Genomic DNA, 24,556 nt, shown 5'->3' on the forward strand with positions numbered 1-24,556 from the left:
CATATTCCCCTATCTGGATGACTGCCTTCTAAAGGGATCCGCATACGCCAAAACCACCTTTTTGATACATACGACCACGGCCCTCCTCAGTCGTCTAGGCCTTCTAATCAACAAAGACAAATCAACGTTGCACCTGGTTCAAGATATAGAGTTCATTGGCGCACGCCTGGACTCAGTTACAGCCCAAGCATACCTACCTCAGCAACATTTTGCAACTATACAGGAAATTATAAGTGGGATGCTCACAATTCCTACCACCACAGTACTTACATGCCTCCGACTAATGGGACACATGGCTTCCACCACCTATGTAGTCCACCATGCTCACCTGCACTTTTGATGCTTTCAGCTCTGGGTGGCAACCGTTTACATCCCATCACGACACCCTCGAAACAAAAGGGTTATTATCCCACCAAACGTGCTCGCATCCTTACGATGGTGGACAGTGCCAAACAATCTTCTAGTGGGGGTTCCATTCCAACAAATGGAACCCACTATCCAAATCACCATGGATGCTTCCCTGCTCGGCTAGGGGGCACATATGGACGGTCGCGAAGTTCAAGGCAGGTGGTCCCCAAACGAGACACTCTTAGGGTATGTCTACACTACAGAGTTAATTCGAACTAACAGCCGTTAGTTTGAATTAACTTTAATAGGCGCTACACATGCAAACCGCTAGTTAGAACTTAATTCGAAGTAGTGGAGCGCTTAATTCGAACTAGGTAAACCTCATTCTACGAGGACTAACGCCTAGTTAGAATTAAGTAGTTCGAATTAAGGGCTGTGTAGCCACTTAATTCGAACTAGTGGGAGGCTAGCCCTTCCCAGCTTGCCCTGGTGGCCATTCTGGGCATAACCAGGGAAACTCTTCTCCCCCCTCCCGGCCCTGGAGCCCTTAAAGGGGCACGGTCAGGCTACGGTGCCCATGCCAGGTGCAAGCCTGCCAGCACCCAGCCAGCAGACCCTGCACCTGGTACGGCACGAGCCAGCCACCCGCTGCCACTCAGCCCTCCACCTCTTCCCGGGACCAGGCTGGCGGCTCCCAGAAGCCAACCCGGGGCCGCAAGAGGCGGGTGCCCGCCTGGTCTAGTCCGGAGATCGTGCACCTCATCCAGGTTTGGGGGGAGGCCTCCAACATCCACGACCTCCACACTAGGCACAAGAAAGTGGCTGTCTAGGGCAGGATAGCTGCCAGCCTGGCCACCAAAGGCCACATGCGAACCCAGGAGCAGGTTTGCATGAAAATCAAGGTGGTCCAGTGAGACCCCTGACCCTGAGCTTAGAACATAAGAATGGCCATACTGGGTCAGACCAAAGATCCATCTAGCCCAGTAGCCTGTCTGCCGACAGCGGCCAACACTAGGTACCCTGGAGGGGATGGACTGAAGACAATGACCAAGCCATTTGTCTCGTGCCATCCATCTCCAGCCTTCCACAAACAGAGGCCAGGGACACCATGTCTACCCCCTGGCTAATACCACCCCATGGACCCAACCTCCATGACTTTATTTAACTTCTCTTTAAACTCTGTTATAGTTCTAGCCTTCACAGCCTCCTGTGGCAAGGAGTTCCACAGGTTGACTATTTGCTTTGTAAAGAACTTCCTTTTATTAGTTTGAAGCCTGCTACCCATTCATTTCATTTGGTGTCCTCTAGTCCTTATATTATGGGAACTAATGAAGAACTTTTCTTTATGCACCCTCTCCACACCACTCATGATTTTATAGACCTCTATCATATCCCCCCTCAGTCTCTTCTTTTCTAAGCTGAAAAGTCCCAGTCTCTTTAGCCTCTCTTCATATGGGACCTGTTCCAAACCCCTGATCATTTTAGTTGCCCTTTTCGGAACCCTTTCCAAGACCATAACATCTTTTCTGGGGTAAGGAGATCACATCTGTATACAGTACTAAAGATATGACGTACCATAGTTTGATACTTCCCCTCCTCCTTCCCCTGGCTTCCCCCGTCCAGCTCCCTCCTCCCAGGTTTCCCCCTCCCCTCTCCCACCCTCTCTCTTCCCCTCTCCCACCTCCTTTTCCCAGTCTCCTCAGAGGCTAATCTCCCCCCCTCCCCCCCCCCAGTTTTGTTAAATAAAGAGAGTTTCTATTTTTGAACACATGTGCCCTTTATTTTGTACATCAGGAAGGGGGGCTAGGGAGGAGTAAGTGGAAGGAGGTGAGGGAGGAATGAGGTATGAGACCCCGATGGGGAGGACTGGGGTGGCTCTGCGGGCTCCTCGAGGTGGAAGCTCTCCTGCAGCCCCCCGATTGACCCCCCCCCCGGATGGCAACCTGCAGCAAGTGCAGCCGGGCTGATGGCCGAGTGCTGTGATGCGCCGAGTGCGGGCACTCCAAGCCAGGACTGCTTTGCTGTCCCTCATCGAGGTAGACAAGCAAGTGGGGAACCCTGAGAACTATCTGTCCGGGGTGGGGGTCGGGTCCCTATAAGCACAGCCCTCGGCTAGCCTGAGACAGCAGCTCCATGCTCTAAGTCCTAACCTGATGCCCTGCCGGCATTGCTTCCGGCCAGCCTTAACTTCGGTTCAGGGTCCACTCAATGTGGACATGCTAGTTCGAATTAGCAAAATGCTAATTCGAACTAGTTTTTAGGTCTAGATGCACTAGTTCGAATTAGCTTAGTTCGAATTAACTAATTTGAATTAAGTTAGTTCGAATTAGTGTTGTAGTGTAGACATACCCTTACACATCAATCTCCCCGAATTGAGGGCAGTAAAGAATACCTGTGCACATTTTGCCTCCGACATCAGCAATCATACAGTCTGCATCCTAACGGACAACATCTGCATGATGTTCTACATAAACGGGGCGGAGCCCGCTTCCGCTCCCTATGCGCGGAGGCTATTCACCTGTGGAACTCGTGCATCCGCAACCAAGTCACCCTTATAGCATCTTACCTGCCCGGGGTGAACAGGTAAGTCCAAAGCGGACTCCCTCAGTCGAAACTTCACCTTAGACCACGAATGGGAGTTACATACGGAGGTCACAAACTCAATTTTCCACCAATGGGGATGGCCATCTATAGACCTCTTTGCTTCTACCCAGAACACCAAATGTCCCCAATTCTGCTCACGTGTGGGACTTGGCAAATACTCTCTGGGGGATGCCTTCCTAATCAAATGGACAACCCCCCTACACTACGGCTTTCCCCCCATACCGCTCATCCCAAGAGTTCTATGCAAGATCCTGAGAGACACAGCCATCCACAACTCCATACCCTGCATCTTCAGGCATGGCTTCTCTCTGGTTCTCAGAGATAGAAGATCGCTGTTCCCAGTGAGTAAAAGACATCCTCCTCCATAGCAGGAGGCAGTCTACTCGAAAAATGGACATGATTCTGTCACTAGTGTCAGCGAGCCAAAGTGGAGCCCTGTGCCTCCCCACTAAATACCATCCTAGACTACATTCTGGATCTTAAAGCATCAGGACTGTCAATCTCATCTTTAAGAGTACACCTCTCTGCAATAGCTGAAGCTAAATGCAGGACAATGTAGCACTTTAAAGACTAACAAGATGGTTTATTAGATGATGAGCTTTCGTGGGCCAGACCCACTTCCTCAGATCAAATAGTGGAAGAAAATAGTCACAACCATATATACCAAAGGATACAATTAAAAAAAAATGAACACACATGAAAAGGACAAATCACATTTCAGAACAGGAGGGAGATGCGGGGGGGGGGGGGGGAGGGTGGAAGGTAGGTAAGTGTCTGTGAATTGATGATATTAGAGGTGGGGAGAGTGGGATGTCTGTGAGCTAATGGTATTAGAGGTGATAATTGGGGAAGCTATCTTGGTAATGGGTAAGATAGTTTGAGTGTTTGTTCATTCCTTCTCGGAGAGTGTCGAATTTTAACATGAATGACAGTTCAGAGGATTCCCTTTCAAGTGCAGATGTAAAAGGTCTTTGTAGCAGAATGCAGGTGGTTAAGTCATTGAGAGAGTGTCCTTTCTGGTTAAAATGGCAAGAAACTGTTTTTTCTTTGTGATCTTGTCTGATATCTGTTTTGTGGGCATTAATCCTTTGGCGAAGTGTCTGAGATGTTTGTCCAATGTACATAGCAGACGGACACTTTCGGCACATGATAGCATAAATTATATTTCTGGATGCGCAGGAATATGTGTTCTTGATCTTATAACTCACTTGATTAGGTCCAATAATGGTATCAGCAGAATGAATATGTGGACAAAGCTGGCAATGGGGTTTGTTGCAAGGGAAGGTACCAGGGTTGGTATTAGTGTGGTATGTCCTGTGGTTGTTGGTAAGAATCATCTTGAGGTTAGGTGGTTGTCTATAGGAGACTATGGGTCTGTCTCCCAGAGCCTCTTTGAGTATGGTGTCCTGTTCCAGTATAGGCTGTAGTTTATTGATAATGTGTTGGACAGGTTTAAGTCGGGGGTTGTAGGTGATGACAAGTGGTGTTCTATTGTTGGTTTTCTTGGGTCTGTCTTGAAGTAGATGGTTTCTAGGTATTCGTCTGGCTCTTTCAATTTGCTTTTTTATTTCTCCGGGTGGATAGTTGAGGTTTATAAATGCTTGGTAGAGATCCTGAAGCTTCTGGTCTCGGTCAGTGGGATTAGAGCAGATGCTGTTGTATCGAAGGGCTTGGCTATAGACGATGGATCGTGTGGTGTGTTCTGGATGGGAGCTGGAAGCATGTAGGTAACTGTATGAGTCGGTGGGTTTTCTGTAGAGAGTGGTGTCTAATTTTCCATTGTTGATTTGTACTGTGGTGTCCAGGAAGTGGATCTCTCGTGTAGAATGGTCCAGGCTGAGGTTGATGGTGGTGTGTAGGTTGTTGAAATCTCTGTGGAATGTCTCCAGTGTTTCTTGGCCATGCATCCAGATCATAAAGATGTCATCGATGTACCGTAGGTAGAGAAGGGATGAAAGGGGACGGGAGTTGAGGAAACGTTGTTCTAGGTCAGCCATAAAGATGTTAGCATACTGTGGGGCCATGCGTGTACCCATGGCTGTGCCGCTGATCTGGAGGTAGAAGTTTGTTCTCAAACTGGAAATAATTGTGGGTGAGAACAAAGTTACATAGGTCTGCTATCAGGTTGGCAGTAGTGTCCTCTGGGATAGTGTTTCTAATTGCTTGTAATCCGTCTTCATGTGGGATGTTGGTATATAGAGCTTCTACATCCATGGTGGCAATTCACAGACACTTACCTTCCTTCCCCCCTCCTCCCCCGCCTGCATCCCTTCCTGTTCTGAAATGTGATTTGTCCTTTTCATATGTGTTCATTTTTTTTAATTGTATCATTTGGTATATATGGTTGTGACTATTTTCTTCCACTATTTGATCTGAGGAAGTGGGTCTGGCCCACGAAAGCTCATCATCTAATAAACCATCTTGTTAGTCTTTAAAGTGCTACATTGTCCTGCATTTTGCTTCAGCTACCCCAGACTAACACGGCTACATTTCTATTACTCTGCAATAGCAGCATTTCATACCTCAGTGGACGGCTTCTCCATTTTTAACCATCCTATTATGAAGAGATTCCTCAAGGGACTCCAGAATGTGTACCCACCATATAAGGCTCCACCCCCCCTTGTGGGACCTAAATCTTGTTTTGGACTCCCTCACCAGACCTCCTTTTGAGCCATTGGCAACAGTACCACTTCCCTTCCTTTTTATGAAAGTCTGTTTCCTCTTAGCCATCACCTCCTTCAGGAGGGTGAGCGAACTTGGAGCATCAATGTCTACTTCCTTACACAGTTTTCACGAAGGATAGGATCATACTTAGACTCCATCCGACATTTTTGCCGAAGGTCTGTACAGAATTCCATCTCAACGACCCGATCATTATTACCTACCTTTTTCCCGAAACCGCATTCTTCACAGAGAGACACCAGCCTGCATGCTCTGGACATCCGGAGGGCTCTGCCCTTCTTCCTAGAAAGAACAAAACCATTTCGTAAATCTGAAAGACTTTTTATCTCCATTGCTTGGAAAAAGGCAAATGTAGTGCCCATCTTCAAAAAAGGGAAGAAGGACGATCCAGGGAACTATAGGCCGGTCAGTCTTACCTCGGTTCCTGGAAAAATCATGGAAGGGATCCTAAAGGAATCCATTTTGAGACACTTGAATGAGAGGAAAGTGATCAGGAATAGTCAGCATGGATTCACAAAGGGCAAGTCGTGCTTGACCAATCTGATTAGCTTCTATGATGAGGTAACTGGCTCAGTGGACATGGGAAAGTCAGTGGATGTTATATACCTTGACTTTAGCAAGGCTTTTGATACGGTCTCCCACAATATTCTTGCCAGCAAGTTAAGGGAATGCGGATTGGATAAATGGACGGTAAGATGGATAGAAAGATGGCTAGAAGGCCGGGCCCAGCGGGTAGTGATCAACGGTTCGATGTCAGGATGGCGGTCGGTTTCTAGTGGAGTGCCCCAAGGTTCGGTTCTAGGACCGGTTTTGTTCAATATCTTTATTAATGACCTGGATGAGGGGATAGATTGCACCCTCAGCAAGTTTGCAGATGACACTAAGCTAGGGGGAGAGGTAGATACGCTTAAGGGCAGAGATAGGGTCCAGAGTGACTTAGACAAATTGGAGGATTGGGCCACTAGAAATCTCATGAGATTCAACAAAGACAAGTGTAGTGTCCTGCACTTGGGACGGAAGAATCCCAAGCATAGTTACAGGCTGGGGACCAACCAGTTAAGTAGTAGTTCTGCAGAAAAGGACCTGGGGGTTACAGTGGATGAGAAGCTAGATATGAGTCAACAGTGTGCCCTTGTAGCCAAGAAGGCTAATGGCATATTAGGATGCATTAAGAGGAGCATTGCCAGCAGATCCAGAGATGTCATTATTCCCCTTTATTCGGCTTTGGTGAGGCCACATCTGGAGTACTGTGTCCAGTTCTGGGCCCCCCACTACAAAAAGGATGCGGAAGCATTGGAGAGGGTCCAGCGGAGGGCAACCAAAATGATTAGGGGTCTGGAGCATATGACCTACGAGGAGAGGCTGAGGGACTTGGGTCTGTTTAGTCTGCAGAAGCGAAGAGTGAGGGGGGACTTGATAGCAGCCTTCAACTTCCTGAAGGGAGGTTCCAAAGAGGATGGAGAGAGGCTGTTCTCAGTAGTGACAGATGGCAGAACAAGGAGCAATGGTCTCAAGTTGTGGTGGGAGAGGTCCAGATTGGATATTAGGAAAAACTATTTTACTAGGAGGGTAGTGAAGCATTGGAATGGGTTACCTAGGGAAGTAGTGGAGTCTCCATCCCTAGAGGTGTTTAAGTCTCGGCTTGACAAAGCCCTGGCCGGGTTGATTTAGATGGGATTGGTCCTGCCTAGAGCGGGGGGCTGGACTTGACGACCTTCTGAGGTCTCTTCCAGTTCTGATTCTATGATAAGGGGATGGTTGGATGAAATAACATGATCTTGGTAACTAATTGACCATTCATTTCCAGTTGGAAATAGGTCAATGGAGGGATGATAGGAGTTGCTATAGGGAACTTTCTGGGTGTCTGGCTGGTGAGTCTTGCCCACATGCTCAGGGTTTAGCTGATCACCATATTTGGGGTCAGGAAGGAATTTTCCTCCAGGGTAGATTGGCAGAGGCCCTGGAGGTTTTTCGCCTTCCTCTGTAGCATTGGGAACAGATCACAGCTGAAGGACTCTCTGCATGTTGGGGCCTTCAAAGTATTGGAAGGCTTCAATATCTGAGACATAGGTGAGAGGATTATTCTAAGAGGGGTGGGTGAGATTCTGTGGCCTGCATTGTGCAGGGGGTCAGACTAGATGATCATAATGGTCCCTTCTGACCTTAAAGTCTATGAGTCTATGAATTGCTGAACGATCCAAAGGGACACCAATATCATTGCAATGGATCTCAAAGTGGTTATCGACATGCATAATTAAGTGCTACTCTCTGGACAATAGACCGCTACAGCACCCACCACAAGTGCATGCCACCCAAGACACAGCTGCTTCTACAGCCTTTCTGGGCAACGTCCCCTTAAGAGACGTTTACCAGGCAGCAACACAGTCTTCAGACCATACCTTTGCTAAACATTACGCTATCCTTCCACAACTCAAGAGTGATTCAGCAGTTGCCACAGCAGTGCTCTCTACCACTGCCAAACACTGATTCCGGCTCCCTCCAGCCAGATATAGAATACTGCTTTGTAGTCACCTGGAGTGGAGCACCCACGGGGACACTGCTCAAAGAAGAAAAGGGAGTTACTCACCTTGTGCAGTAACGAGTGTTCTTCGAGTTGTGTGTCCTTGTGGGTGCTCTACGACCCTCCCTTCCTCCCCTCTGCTCGGAGTCAAAGTTACTCGGGCAGAGATGAAGAACTGAAAGGGGAGGGGGTTGAGCCGTGCGCTTCAGGAGGCGGGAAGGGCTTGAGATGCCTCCTGCGCATGCTTGGCTCAACGGGGGAAACTGCTGTGCAAAGCTCCGATCTGCAGCTCAGGGCGACCCTTCATCTGGAGTGAAGCACCCACGGGGGGACACATCTCGAAGAACGCTTGTTACTGCACGAGGTGAGTAACTCCCTTTTCTTACCTCTGATTATCTGTGGTAAAGTTCTCTGTGGGTATTTATAAGATGCAAGTCACTGGCATGAGCTTTTGCAGGGGTCTAGTCAAGTACCTTAACTTCCACATCTGTCTTTTTTTCTATGGTATTGAAGCTGGCTTCCTGCACTGTTTAATTTTCTGGGAGGTGGCAGAATTCTACTAGTCTTTGGCCATTTTCCCTTATATTCGATGTCTTCTTTCTTCCTTTCCCATGCCACTACTAAAACACCAAAAATGCAGCTTTGGTGACCCAGTTTATTATCAGGTGAGGCAACCATGATGTCTGCAATATTTTTGCACAAAGAATGTGAATTGCTGTTCTTCATTCCCAATTATTCGCCCACATTTTTTTGCGTGGACGGGTTGTTTACACCTATGGATAAACATAGTAAAGTTTTTAAATGTAAAACAAGAGTATTAGACCAGATTTTTCAACCCTTACTCATTTTAATAGCACCACTGTGTAAGCAAAGGCTGCATGATTATTCCTTTTGTGAGTGCACCATGTCCCTGAGCACCTAAAATTACTTATCTTGATCTAAGCAATAAGAACAAGCATATACAATAGCACATAACTGTGGTGGAAAAAGAAAGGTACCAGCAGAATCCAGCGTGGATGGATTTAAATCAGTCTAATTGTGATTTAAATAATCAAGTAGGAAATCTTGCTTTATAGAATTGATTTTAATTATGTTTTGTATTTTTATTTTCTAGTTATTTTTCTAAGTGAGAGGTTGATTCTCTTTGGTACCCCTTAAAACATGTTGGTTTGCAACTAACTATGCCTTTACAGTAAATTTGGTGGGAAGCAGAAGAATACACTATTTTTATACATACTTAAGTACTTATATCGATTAATTTACATTTATCCTGATTCTTAATATTTACATTTTTATTACATTAGAAAATGAAGAATTGTGTATTTTGTTTTTTTCTATAAGATTATTTTTTACCTGTGACTTGTGTCAAGCTCCAGTTGGACAGAAATTCAAATTCAATTTAAAAAGTCCGAAACAGCATTGTGATTTTATTAAATTAAAAATTACATTAAATGTGCTAGATATGTAAGGGAAAAAGTTATCAAAATTTGTTTTCATTTAAAACTGACTTATTAATCAAAGGTAGTCTTATCTGTGGTTAGTGAATTGAACTGATTGTATCTGTTCCCCATGTCCTTCAGTATTTTAGACTATGTCTGCACTACGAGATGAGGTCAAATTTATTAAGATATGATTTTTTTTTTAAGCACATGATTTTGTAAAGTCAAAGATGCATGTCCCTACTGTGTGCAAGAATTTGACATAATTCGAAGTAGTACATCCCCAGTAGGGTGGCTGCCATTGTCTTTGAAGCTATGCACTGCAGGTAGCGATCCCACAGTTCCTGTGCTGCTGTGAATTCTGGGTTTTGCTCCCAGTACATGCTGGGACCAAAACTGTGCAGTGGGTGATTCTGGGTACATGCTGTCAGCGTCCCATAATTCACTTTTTCTCCCTCCCTCCTTGAAAGCCACAGCAAACAGTCTCTTTGCACCCTTTATTCCCCTGATTATCTATACAGACACCATAGCAGTATAAGTATGGAACCCATAGTGGATCCCGTTGAGCATCAAAGCATTATGGCAGTCATATTAACCATGGTGAGCCTTTTGCTGGACTATATCCAGATTAGAGATGTAAGCGACTAATCAACTAGTCAACTGTCCGATAAGCAAAAGCTTAAAAGCCGTTTCCCTTCAGCTCTGTGGGAGGGGGCAAGGGCGCAGTGGTGGCAATCCACCTTTGAAATGTACAAGAGTCCCTGCTAGGGCTCTTGTACATTTCAAAGCAGAAATGCCTCATGGAGCCACGGGGCATTTCTGCCTTTGATATGTAGCAACAGCCCAGTGGGCTCTTGCTACATGTCAAAGCAGAAGCTCCCTTATCGACTAATTGAATAGTCGATGGAAATTCCATCAACTATTTGATTTGTTGATTAATCTAATTTTAACATTCCTAATCCAGATCATATCCAGGGTCCACCAGAATGAGGAAGAATCTCGGGAGGCCATGAACGTACACTTGTGTGAAGCACTTGATTGATTGGCAGATGCTGCTGGCACCTCTGGACCCAGTGGAATGCCATTTCTGGGGCCGTGAGACCAGCACAGACTGGTGGGACTACATAGTGATGCAGCTATGGGACGATCAGCAATGGCTGCAAAACTTTCATATGTGTAAGGCCACTTTCATAGAAGTTTGCAGATTGCTTTCTCCTGCCATGGAGCACAAAATCAGAATGAGAACCACTCTGACAGTGGAGAAGCGAGTGACAGTTGCCCCGTGGAAGCTTGCAACACCAGACAGGTAGCAGTCAGTTGGAAATTAATTTGGAGCAGAGAAATCTACAGTGTTTGCTATTGTGACCCAGGTAGCTAAGGCAATCAATGCCCTTCTGCTATAATGGGTAGTTACTCTGGAAAATGTGGAAGAAATAGTGGAGGGCTTTGCCACGATAGGGTTCCCTCACTACGATGAGGTGATAGGGATATGTGTTCCATCTATCTATTGACACCCAACCACCTTACTAAAGAGTACGTAAATCGCAAGGGGTACTTCTTCTTGATGGTGCTGCAGGCGCTGGTGGATCACAAGATCCTCTCATACATTGACATCTGGTTAAAAGATAGGAAACAAAAAGTAAAAATAAATGGTTGGTTTTCAGAATGGAGAGAAGTGACTAGTGGTGTCCTGCAGGAGTCCATACTGGGAACATTCTTATTCAACGTATTCATAAATGATATGGAAAAAGAGGTAAACAGTGCGGTGGCAAATTTTGCAGATAATACTAAACTGTTCAAGATAGTTAAGAATAAAGCAGACTGTGGAGAGCTTCAAAAGAATCTCACAAAACTAGGAGACTGGGCAACAAAATGGCAAATGAATTTTAATGTTGATAAATACAAAGTAATGCATATTGGAAAACATGATCCCAACTACACGTACACAATGATGGGGACTAACTTAGCTATTATCACTTGAGAGAGATCTTGGAGTCACTGTGGATCGTTCTCTGAAAGCATCCTCTCAATGTGCAGCAGCAGTCAAAAAAGCACACAGAATGTTAGGAATAATTAAAAAGGGATAGAGACTAAGGGTATGTCTACACTTGCACCCTCTTTCGAGGGAGAGGTGCAAATGTAGACATTCAAAATTGCAAATGAAGCTGGGATTTAAATATCCTGCACTTCATTTGCATATTCACGTTATGGCGCCATTTCAAAAGTGCTATTTCGAAAAAAAAAAACCCGCTGTCTAGACGTGGTTATTTTGAAAGAAAACCATTCTTCTGAAATAACCCTTATTCCTTTTACAACAAGGTTTACCAGTTTAGGTTTTTGTTGGGTTTTTTTGTTTTTGCACAGTGACTTAAATTTCTAATGCCCTTTTAGTATTAATGATTGTACTGAACAGTAGAACTGAAAATTATTAGAATAATTTAGAAAGGGTACAACATTCTACCAAATGAGGTTTATAGGATCTTTCGAAAAAGGGTTGTATTTTTGAAAGATCTGCATCTAGACTGCCGGGTTTTGTTTTGTTTTTCCGAAAAAGCTCAGTTTCGAAAAAAGCGGCGGCCATGTTTATACTAATGAAGTGCAAGATATTTAAATCCCTGCTTCATTAGCAATTTCAACATGACTAATCTACATCTCTCTGTCAAGAGAGAGGTGCAGTCTAGACACAGCTAGGTTGTCATCCAGCCTCTATCTATAAAATCTTGGAAATATCAGTTATAGAATAATGTAAGGAGTTATGTTATAAACAAACAGTCATTCAAGCCATAGCTATTGGAAGCAGTGACCTGACTTTCTGATAACTTTTTCTGAAGTGCTTTGCAATGTAATCTTTAATGCAAAATTACTGTCATCAGCCAGGATTTTCATTCTGTCTTTAATATTCTTGATTTTTTTTTTTAAGACCACAATTTCATGCAGTGTTTGGTATAGGCAGAGTCATGGCAATCATTGGTCAGTAGATTATCTCTAACTTAATGTGGGGGGTAAAACTGACAATGGTTTTTCAAATGGATTATATTCATAAAACTGGAACTTTGACTGATACCTAAACTTATAGTAGGAATCAAACTTATCTGTGATGAAAACTTCTGTATATAACCCTGTCAAGTCTTCTAGTATGTTTCTTCCTATTAATTTTTATAAAATAAAATCTGTGACTGATTTGGGGTAAGATTGAAAAGTGTCATTTGGGACTTTCTTTTCATGTACATGTGTGACAAATACTATTGCCAACTCTTGTCACCTGTTGTGTCCTTGGGTTTCGGTTCTGATTGTTTGCCTTTTGGTGCCTGATATTAACACATCTCACAGGAACATGATACTTTCTTTTGTCCTGACCCATGACTGAAACTGAGAATGCAGAAGCTGTTTACCTTCCAGTACATATCCTTAGAATTATAAGTTCTTTTTTTGTGAAGGTCTGAATTAAGTGCCTCATACAACAATAGTCTTAACAAATACAGGATTTGTTAAAAATGAAGAAAATTGAATTAAAACAAAATAAACCACTTAGCACATCTAGATTTAGAGTTCTCATAAACAGAATTAGAAGAGGCATTTTCAGCTCCGTTACAGTGTGGCGGGGGGCAGGGGGTGAGAAAGTACCTGCAATAGCTTACATTCCTTGAGTGCAATTGCCTTTTCCCAGCCATTTGGACACAAGAAGGGAGTAGCTCTCTAGACAACAATGACACTACCCAGAGTTATCTCTTAAGAAGCTTCAGCAGCTGTGTCAACTTGCAGGTCCAGGTGTGGCTCCCTTGATCTAGGGTGCTGACCCTACTTTCCCTGTTTTCTCCTGGTACTTACACAGGTATATACCCAGTAAGGTTTAGTCTCATTATTACTACATAGGCTATTTAGACTACATCCCTCTGTCGGCACTTCGAAAGTGCAAATGAAGCTGGGATTTAAATATCCTGTGCTTCATTTGCATAATCACGTAATGGCGCTCTTTGAAACCGCAGTCTGTGATTATGCAAATGAAGCCTAAGACAGTGGTTTTCAAACTACAGGTCGTGACCCAGTACTGGGTTTTGGAATGTCAGGCACTGGGGCTACGTCTATACTTCACCTCTCTTGCGCAAAAGCCTATGCAAATGAAGCATGGATTAGCATATTGCCACACTTTATTTGCATAATTAATGAGCAGCCTTTTGTGCAAGAGGCTTTTGTGCAAAAAAAACCCTCTTGCGCAAGAGCCGTTCTTCCTGAAAAAATGAGCAAGAATGGCTCTTGCGCAAGAGGGGTTTTTGAACAAAAAGGAGTCCTCTACACAGCTCCTTTTTGCGCAAAAGCCTCTTCTTCTTCGAGTGGCCCCGTGGGTGCTCCACACTAGGGGTCGGGCCCCGTCCCGGCGCCGCGGCTCGGAGACTTTTCATAGCCGTGCTCTGCCGGCTCGCACATGTGTGGTTCAGCAGGGTAGCGTTCGCGCCTTTGATCAGCCGCGCGCGAGCCGGCAACCGTCAGTTCCTCTCAACCGCCTCAGGTCGCGGTCGGAGCTCCCTGATTTCTCTTTACTGATGGTTTCTTTAGATAGTTCTCTACTGTAAATAGTTAGTCAGTTAAAGTTAGTGTTAGTCGTGTTCCTTTTCTCGTTCTCTCTGTAAAAAAAAAAAAAAAAAAGAAGAAACTTTTCTCTCAAGACTTCGGCGAAAGCCACCGCACATTGCTGGTGAAATTGACTACCTGGGGGATTACACAGGCATCCCTTACTTTTGGTGACAATGCCTGGCTCAACTGGGTTCAAAAAATGCTTAAAGTGCCGTGAAGCCATGCCAACGGCTGACGGCCATGACACTTGTATCAGGTGCCTGGGAGAAACTCATGTCCCTGACAAGTGCACTCATTGTAGAAAATTAACTTCAAGAGCCCGAAGGGAGCGGGAGATGAAAGTCAGGATGTTAATGTTCGACAAGGCACTGCAGCCTGATCCGATCCCTCCTGCGGCCACAAAAGCCTCGGGGCATAAGAGGAGAGCGGCTTCTCCGGGGTCGGCTCTCTCCAAGTCAACAAAGCCATCTCCGACGCGCTCTCTCCCTGCGGCAGCCACAGCGTCGGCAGGAGCTTCTAAGGTGATGGCAGTATGCTAATCTGCGCTTCATTTGCATCGGCTTTTGTGCAAGAGAGATGCAGTGTAGATATAGCCTGGGTCTCATTACTAGGGTTGCCAGATAGTTTAACCAAAAATACCGAACACCCCCACCCTCAAAGAAAAAAAAAGGGGGGGGAAATTCTGTTGGGGGGGAGGATGGGAAGACCAAAGTTGTTGAGCAAAATAAAATAAATCAGCATTAAAAAAGCATGGCCCCTTTAAATGCGAGAGTGGAGAGGTTGAGCACTAAGACCCAGGGAAGGCATTGCTTCCCCTTGCTTCAGGTCTTTTTTCTGGTGGCCATCTTGTTTTCTTGATCGAGCCCCCCCCCCCCCCCCACGTAAGCAGATAGGGTTGCTAGGTGTCCAGATTTCTACCAGACAGTCCGGTATTTGCACCCTCTGTCTGGTAGAAAAATTCAGAAAATATCAGACATGTGCAATGTCCAGTATTTTCTGAATTTTCGGCTGGGCGCCGGACGGAAGCCTGGTTTTGGGGGGGGGGAGGGAGAGTGACTGGGAGGCGGGGCCGCAATTGGTGCTGGGGCCGTGATTGGCGCGTGCAAAAGCTGGGTGGGGTGGGGGCAGTAGCTAGGACTCCCAGCCACTCCCTCCCGCCCAGTTTCTGCACACAACCAAAGACTCCCAGCGCCAATCGTGGCCCTGCCTCTCATCTGGGAGCCTCTGGTTGTGAGCAGAAGCCGGGTGGGGGAAGTGGCTCCCAGCTTCTCCCCCTGCCCGACTTCTACTAGCAACTAGAGGGCGTGCCTGCCGGACTCCCGCTGCAGCCAGTGGCTGCACCCCCCTCCCCCCACCAGCTCTGCTTCCCGCCTCCCGCCCCTCCAGCTCTGTTTCCCGTCCCCCCTTCCTCCCAGCCAGCCTTGCGGCCCCCAGCCCCACCGCCTCCCACCCCTCTTCCTCCCAGCTGGTCCCTCTTCTCCCTTCCTTCCCCCCCCCCCCCCCCCGCTAGCCCACGATCAAGTGTGTGTGGTATTTTGTGAGGGAGGTCTACCTGGTAACCCTATAAGTAAAGGGGGTGGGGGCTGAGGCCAGTTGCCGAGTGTGTCTTAGGTTGCCAGGTGTCCAGTATTTTCGCCTCCTGGCAGGGTAAAATCCCAGAAAATACTGGACATTTCAGGTGTCTAGTATTTTCTGAATTTTTTTTTACCAGACAGGAGGTGAAAATACCGGATTGTCTGTCTGGGTCAATAGCTGACACCTGGCAATCCTACTCATTACTGTTAGGTGACCAACAGGGGTGGTAAGGCAAGCTTCTTGATTGTCCTGCCACTGCAGACTGCGCTGCGCCCGGAAGTAGCTAGCAGCAGGCCCAGTTTCTAGGTGGGGAAGGGAAGAGTGCATGGGGCTCCGTACCTATTGGCTGGAATCTGCTGGTGGCCACTTCTAGGGCACAGCATGGTCTGCAGTGACAGGACAGGCAGGAAGCCTGTCTTAGCACCCTGTTGCACTGCTGATCAAGAGCCACTGGAAGTAAGCTCTAGCCTGACCTACCCCACCACCTGCCGAAGCTATCTTCCTCAGCCCCGCTCTGGAGCTCACACATTAGTGAAATTATTTTGGATCGCAGACATCAACAATTTTCTTCAACTGGGTCATGAGAAAAAAAGTTTGAAAACCACTGCTCTAGGAGGGTACAAACCACTGCTCTAGGAGGGCACTGAGGGTACAAACCCCCTAAAATGATTAATAGCCATCTTTCAAAGGATTAATGACCAAGGTTGGAGACCACACTTTGCAGTCCAACCTACCTGTCTCTGTCCCAGTTATTCCCTATATTGTTCTTTCAAAGGGCAGATTGGTTTTGAAGAAAATCCCAACACTCCCTAAACCCCAGTTGTCCTCATTTCCCATTGTTGTAAAATAGAGACAGGAAGTCCCAAACCATCAATAAATTAATATGGAGATATACCATCTTATAGAACTGGAAGGGACCTTGAGAGGTCATTGAATCCAGTTCCCTGCCCTCACAGCAGGACCAAGTACCATTCTTGACAGATTTGCTCTGGATGCCTAAATGGTCCCCTCAAGGATTGAGCTCACACTCCTGGATTTAGTAGGTCAGTGCTCAAACTACTGAGCTATCCCTTCCCCTGTCAGAACACATAATTTGGTTTTAGAAATACTTTTTGGTTACAGTAAACTAAAGAGAAATTGGGGTGCTGCCTGAGGAAAAAGGGATTTTTAATTTTGATATACAGTATTGACACATTCAAGTATTTACACGAGGGCCTCAAAAATCAGTTTAAAAATATTTTGGAGGTTTTTTCTTTTTCTTTTGGAGTCATATTTAGGGTTCAAATTTTCAAACTTTTCTCTCAAGACATGAGGGCTAGAAACTTTACTTTTAAATGAAAGCTGAGTTTCTCACCTATTCATATGAACCCAGAAGCTGAGACTGTAGGAAAACACCAAAATATCATGAGACTTCAGCTAAAATTGCAAGAGTTGGCAACACTGGTAAACCACACACCGTATATTATGGATTCAAATAATGAAACAGGCAGCAGGAGATGAGGTGATATTTCCCATAGTGAATACTGACCTGACAGTGTTGGCCTCATTTAAAAATGAGGCGGTGATTGGAATGGAAAGATAAGAACACTTCCTAAAAAGCTGTCTACCTTTGTCTTCCAATTTTCTCTGCTTCCCCTGCTATTACTGCAACTATTTATCTATTCTGCTCTCCTTCTTTTAACTCCTAAAATGAAATTATCTTGTGTTGAACAGCAATTTATTGCCATGGAAGTGGTCATGATTTCACACATTCATTCGGTATTTGGCGTAAGGAACAGATGGACTGCGAGGACGAAAAATACCAATATAATCAAACTTGTGTTAATGTCAGACCTTTTGCAAATGGCAGCTTGTACATTTATTTAAAGGACAAATGCTTTTAAGAAAAAAAACTTTTGCTTTTTAAAAACGTCCTCTTGCATTCTAAGGCCCAGTTGATGCTAATCCTGGGATTTGCATATCAGATGTCTCAATGCACAGCATCAGAGATTATGGAGAGTTTTCATATTTGCAAGTATGGAAGTGCAAATTTAATGTGTTTTCTATATATTTTTTTTATTTATAAATATAGCATGGGAAATAATGCATGAAAGACAATGGGATGCAAAAAAGTAATTTAATTTTCAATGTAAGTGCTGATCTCTAAAGGAGCCATTATAAAGAAGGAAAGATGGTCTTGTGGTGGAGGCACAAGTCTGGCAGTCTGTAAACCAGAGTTTTAATTTTAGCTGTGTGATGGATTTCCTGAATATGACCTTAATCAGTCACTTACGTCTCAGTATGTTTCCCCATTTTGTTAATCTGTAACATGGACAAAAAAGCCCTTTGAAGTTAAGTTGACTGTATATATTTACATTAATGTAGTACATAAATACCAGATACTTAAAACCTATAATTCAGTTAAGGTTAAACTTACAAGAAACCCAAATATTTTTGAAAGCAAGAAAAAAATAATAGTTGAGGTATTCAAACTCCTCCCTCTGTTAGTATGTCTTACCTGGAAAATCTTTCAATATGTAATTATACTAAATAATGCACACGACTAGTATAAAATAGTTTTACACGACTGTTTCCCAAATTAAAAAATTGAGCTAAGTGGAAAAGTTAAAGCTTCATTTTCTTTTCTGTCTTGCTCTTTATGCCTCGGTAAAAGAGCAATGTATTTATTGCATTACCTCACTGCCAAGAGTGGATCCATTTCATCAGTGTATCATGCATATGCTATTTTTAACACAACTGGAAGGGATAACCCTGCTGAAATTACATCATTAATATACACAACTGAAAGGAAGTGGCATACAGCAAAATTATGCCTTAGAAGGATTATTCATCTGTTATGTTTTCTGCCTCTGTAGCTTAATTATTCAATTTGTGTAATTTAAATGGAGATAAGATTGGCTTATGAAGTGTTTGGGCAATAATTTTCTATAAACAGTCATGTGAGAATAAGTATAAGAGTAGAAACAATTGAATTTTGTCATAAAGAAAGGTTTGATACGAGAGATTAATTGGTGTGTGTAGGGAGTTTGAAGATAAAAGACCTTAATTTATTTTAATCAAAACAGTGGCTTTCAGTAGGGTGATATTAAATAATTTTGTAGAGGTCTTCCCACTGGCATGTGTTAGCAAGGAATGGTGAGGCACAGGGTTGGAATTTAAAACGCAATTGTATCTACCACTTTTCCTCAAGACACAGTCTACCCTTGTGGTTATAGGACAACTCTTCCAACTTTAATCCCAGTGCCCAATACCATTCGCTATCTCAGTTTCCTCACAGGCTTTCTATCTGATTTTTTTTATCTGAATCACAGAGCTGTTGTGATTATCTAATGATTCTGCAATGCACTGAAAAGGTGGCTTGCAAATGCCGAGTATTAACTTTATTTCATTGGGTGAATTATTGCCGTATCTCTACTGGGAACCAAAATGTTCAGTGATGCTTTTATTGAACACAGGATGTTGGGGGGGGGAAGGGTTTGTTTTGTTTTATTTTAGAGTGGTACAGCCTAAATTTTTAGAAAAATGTGCACTTATGCACATGAAATACTGAAAATTAAGGATTTAAAATTAGGGTTGCCAGACTTTGAGATCTGTTAAGCCAAAAAAAAAAAAAGCCACAGCATGACCCCTTTTAAAAAAAAAAAAAGGCATAGTGAGGCTTTTTTAAGGCTACCATCTTGCCTCCTTGCGGCGGGCCGGACAGCTCCCCTGCAGAACCCGGTAAGCACTACTAGGGTTGCCAGGCTGCCTCCGTATTGAGCCGGACAACCCGGGATTTTTGCCTCCTGGCCAGGAAAAAATCAGAAAGTACAGTACCGGATATTTTAGGTGTCTGGTATTTTCTGAATTTTTTTTAACGGACAGGAGGCGAAAATACCAGTTCAATACCAGACACCTGGCAACCTTATTTAAAATGTAAGTTGATAGATCCAGTAATTCTAGCAGATAGGAGCAGAAGCAGCCAAAGCAAGTATTGCTGCATTGGGGTACATAGAGGCACAGTCAGAGCCACCCCTCTACTAACACTCCTCACACTCAGGAAGCAGCATGGGGGTGGGAGGGAGGTGGAAGCCGCTTGCCCCCCATGTGTAACCACTGAAATGTTCAGTGTTTGCACAATTACTTAAACATATTTTAACATCCCTAATTGTATCCCCGTTGGGGCGGGGACTGTCTACTATAGTGTTTGTGCTGTGCCTTGCACAGTGGAGCCCTGCTCTCTGCTGATCCTTAGGGACTACTAAACATAGTGAATAATAAAAACAGTGTTTTAACTTGGAATATTTGCCTTTTGTAGGTTGGTCCCACAAATCTGGTGTTTAACTTGAAAAGAACTTAAACAACAATGGTCCTGTAACACCTTAGAGACTAACAAAACCATTGGGTTTTTTTTAAGGTTTTTTATTACTTACAGTCTAACATGGCTATCCCTCTATAATTTGAAAAGATTAGCTTGCATATGTTTTTTATTGGTGAGTTTGAAATGCATGTTCTTGCTGCATTTTGTTTCAAAATAAGATTTTAACTTGCTCAGAGCTGCAGAAACCATTCAGTAAAGATTTGAGCAGGCTGCCATCTGCTCTTAATACTTTGGTCTTTTATCACCAGCTAGCCCTACAAGCCAAGGCATGCTGTCCCAGCAGCTGCTGCATTGTAATCTCTCTGACGTGGTACGTTAACATATGGTTATGTGCTGCAGATCACAAATTCATGTTTTGAACATCATGTAAATAAAAATATTAATGAAATAATCAGATCCTGATCTGGTGGATTCAATCAAGTCCTAAGCTTTAAACTCAGCATACCAGTTTCAGACCTGTTTGGACCCATTTATGTTTTTATTTCAGATAGTGAAACTGGAATAATTTTTTATGGAAAATATAATTAACCTTTTATGCTAGTTCTCTACTTATCTGAATGAACGTAGCACCTGGGAAGTGTATGAACTTAATTATGATTTTGGATCAGAAAATAAGCTTTTAATGTAAGTTATGGGTATGAGGCAACATAAATTATTTCAAATAAGATTTGTGGGTGCATTAGAATAGGAGTTTTTGGTAATAATTCCATTCTCACAGAGCTGCTGTAGTTTCATTATGTTGGGCCAGATTCTAATCCCTTTATACTAGGGGAAAATCACTCTATCACCAGTTTCTCTGTTTTTAAGTAGGGCCACTCTAATTGTCATCAATAAGGATGTCAGAATCTGACCATCTGATTTGAGGCTGTTGCAGGGGTGGGCAACCCATTAAACGAAGAGAGCCGAAACAGCAGCGGAAAAAATGTGAAGAGCTGCACCAGAATTGTTGAGCAAAAAAAAAGACGCTGCCCCTTTAAAAACCGTGGGCAGCCTTTTTGGCCACATCAGGATCCCATTGGCTGCCATCATTTTGCCGCACCAGATGGCTCCCCTGCACCCAGTGAGCACCGGGGGTTATTTGTAGGGGCACATGGGGTGGCTTCGTGAGCCGTACTTTCAGGGGTGAATAGCCGCAAGTTGTCTCCCCCCACCCCTGGGCTATTGCTTACATTGCAGGAGGAAATCAGTACTCAAAACAAGACTCTCAATTGCAGTGAAAATATAAATTTGATTCACCATGCTGTTCCCTGGATGGGTTCCTTCCAAAATATGCCAAGATAGAGCATATGCTGATAGTACACATCTGTTTTAGGTGTGTCTGAATCTTGGGGAATCTTCAGTTGCATTGGGGTTTTCCTCTTTAGGCCTGCATTCTAGCATGGCCTGCATTTTAGTACAAATTGTGTGTGTTGTAGGCTGAGAGATGCTAACTCTTAGTACATCTAAACTTGTACATATTTTTCCACAGAAAATTACTTTAAGATTGTTTTATACACCAAATTATGAAACACTTTGAACTAGGTTTTATAGTCAAGTATATGCATTTTATTTCTTAATAATTTAAAGATACTTGCCAAAAAGCTTTTTCTCTGTAAGACAGGCTCATCCCTTTTTTTAAAAAAGAGAGCCTAGAATTCCTAATATTCAAAGACAGACTGAGTAAGGAGTTGAATAAAACAATCTATTCATCAGTTAGAACCAGACTTTACCAAAATAAAATGTGTTTTGGAATGTGTTCAGGCAGTCCCCGGGTTACGTACAAGATAGGGACTGTAGGTTTGTTCTTAAGTTGAATTTGTATGTAAGTCGGAACTGGTACATATTTTGGGGGGGGACGGGGAGCTGGAGTTAGGTGGAAAAGACCCTGATTCTCATACAACTTCCTTATTCTAAGAAAAACACATACTGTTTTGATATGAAGGTTTTTTTGGTTGATATTTTAATTAAAAATTGATCATAAGTTTCAGTGTTTCATGCTATATCCAAATCTTCCTTTTGGGGTACCTGAAAGATCCCAGTTATTCATTTAATAGTCAGAATCTTTGTTTTTTATAACTAAAAAAAGTTTATTCAATGCATATTACTGTTCCAAATAGAATTTGCTACAGATGGTTCAGTGAAATGGGTATTAAGTGTAATCAATAGTAATTGGAGAGCACAGTGAAATAGTGATACAATCAAAGCTGTTGTTGTATTCTGCTAGGCAGAAAATGGAAATCCCTTCCTGGGAAGGAAGGAAGGAAGGGAGGGAGGGAGGAAGGAAATTTATCCACAGAATTAATTTTAAAGAAAAATTCTGTGTTGGGAACAGGAGTTTAGCCACAGGTGGGTCCTCATTGTCCACTCAGCCACTTTGCAACCAGACCCATCCCCTCGGGGCTTACCCTGCTCCGCTCCAGCCAGAGTGTGGGGTTGGGGCTTCTCCCTTCTTTCCTGCTCCTTCCCATTCTTGCCCACCCACACCACTGGGTAATTTTTCAGCTTCACCTCTGCCAGGCTGGAAGGGACTTGTTAATTTCACGTGACGCTAACAAGATACTTGCAGCTCTAGTGCTGAAGAGGGAAAGAGCTGTTGCTCCCAAGGTGGGGACTGTAACACAATGGGTCTCACTGCCTGCTGCTCCTGCTGTTCCCTAGGAAATTAATTTTTCCGCTCTGGGGTGCCCCCTTTTGGCTGGTGTCTTGTTCCCCCCAGCAGACCCGCGTCCTCCGCGGCGAGAAAAGCCGCTCCGCGTCTCCCTGGTCTGCTGGGGGGGGGGGGCTAGTGGCGGTGACAGTGGGGGAGGCCCCCCCGCACTAGCTGCGCCCCCCCCCCATTTGTAACTAGGGATCCGACGTAAATCAGATTGAGGTAACCCGGGGACTGCCTGTATTGCATATCCAAAAAGTTATATACAGGCAGTCCCCGGGTTACGTACAAGATAGGGACTGTAGGTTTGTTCTTAAGTTGAATCTGTATGTAAGTCGGAACTGGCATCAGCCGCTGCTGAAACTGATCAGTTTCAACCGCGGCTGAATCTGGACGCCAGTTCTGAGTTACATACAGATTCAACTTAAGAAACCCAGGCATCCCCAAGTCAGCTGCTGCTGAAACTGATCAGCGGCTGATTCCAGGACGCCCGGGGCAGAGCAGCTGGGGTGCTGCCGGGTTGGTCCGGAGCGGCGCTGCGGGACCAACCCGGCAGCCCCCAGCTGCTCTACCCCAGGGGTAGGCAAGAAAAGCCTGGTCTGCTGGGGGGGGGGGGGGCACTAGCTGCACCCCCCCAGTAGACCAGGGAGACGGGGTTGGCAGGACTGCCCAAGTCCTCCACGGCTTTGCTCCGTCTCCCTGGTCTGCTGACCTGGGAGACGTGGAGCAAAGCCGCAGAGCACGCGGGCAGCGGGACAGTCCAGGCGCGCCTGGGCTGTCCCGCTACGGGCGTGCTCCGAGGCTTTGCTCCACGTCTCCCAGGTCAGCAGACCAGGGAGACGGGGAGCAAAGCCTTGGAGCACGCGGGCAGCGGGACAGCCCAGGCACGCTTGGGCTGTCCCGCTGCGGGCGTGTTCCGCGGCTTTGCTCCCCGTCTCCCTGGTCTGCTGTTCGGGAGACGGGGAGCAAAGCCGCGGAGCACGTCCGCAGGGGGACAGCTCAAGCGTGCCCGGGCTGTCCCACTGCGGGCGTGCTCCAAGTCTTTGCTCCCCATCTCCCTGCAGACCAGGGAAACAGGGAGCAGCTTTTCTCGCCCCGGAGGACGGGGCCGGCGGACCGCGGCGCATCTGGGCGTCCCGCCGCTCCCGTCCTCTGGGGCGAAAAAAGCCCCATTCGTAACTGCGGATCCGACATAAGTCGGATCCGCGTAACTTGGGGACTGCCTGTATTTAATTTACAAACAAAGTGTAACACATCTGCTCTCTTGTAGTTTGTTAAATGAAACTTTTCACTGGTTTGGAATGTGTAATTAGATGCAAAAAGCCTGTTTCTTTACTTTCATAGGCAAAAATATTCAGATACTGAAACTATGCAAATGAGCATAAAGTCACAATAATTTCATGATCGCCTTTCTGAAAATAAGAACTTTACTCTGATCAGAGAAATTACTGTTTGTCATCTAACTTGAAAACTAAGACAAAACATTGGGCTGATTTTTAGGCAATCAGACATCCAGTTGTGTATGTAATTTACAAGTATCCCCACATTTGTGTACAAAATAGCTAATTAGATGCAGTTGTGCATATAATTACACAGTTTGTGAACACAAATATAGTAATTATGTTCATTTTTAGGTGTCAGTCTTATACATGATTAACTTTACACACTGTGCAGTTTGTGTCAGTGGACTTACTTCACAAGTTCATGAAGGTACGGCCAATCTTTTGCATCTTTGCACAGTTGATGCTTGCCTACACATGCAACAGTGTGCCTAAAGAGTTTAAACAGTGTACTCTCTGCCCTTCCCACATCCTGTAAAAAAAAAT

General features: G+C 44.7%; 1 protein-coding gene and 1 long non-coding RNA gene across 3 annotated transcripts in view; one reads left to right on the top strand and one right to left on the bottom strand.

The window, feature by feature from the left end:
• ZCCHC14 (zinc finger CCHC-type containing 14) overlaps positions 1-24,556 on the top strand; it is a 111,143-nt gene that overhangs the window by 41,368 nt on the left and 45,219 nt on the right. The window lies entirely within an intron of this gene.
• Positions 17,841-24,537, bottom strand: LOC142831046 (uncharacterized). Its single transcript, XR_012906634.1, has 2 exons — positions 24,424-24,537; positions 17,841-18,042 (listed from the first exon to the last, which is right to left on the bottom strand). It is a non-coding gene; the product is annotated as an uncharacterized LOC142831046 (long non-coding RNA).

This window comes from Pelodiscus sinensis, chromosome 12 (assembly GCF_049634645.1).
Source record: "Pelodiscus sinensis isolate JC-2024 chromosome 12, ASM4963464v1, whole genome shotgun sequence".
Lineage (NCBI taxonomy): Eukaryota > Metazoa > Chordata > Testudines > Trionychidae > Pelodiscus > Pelodiscus sinensis.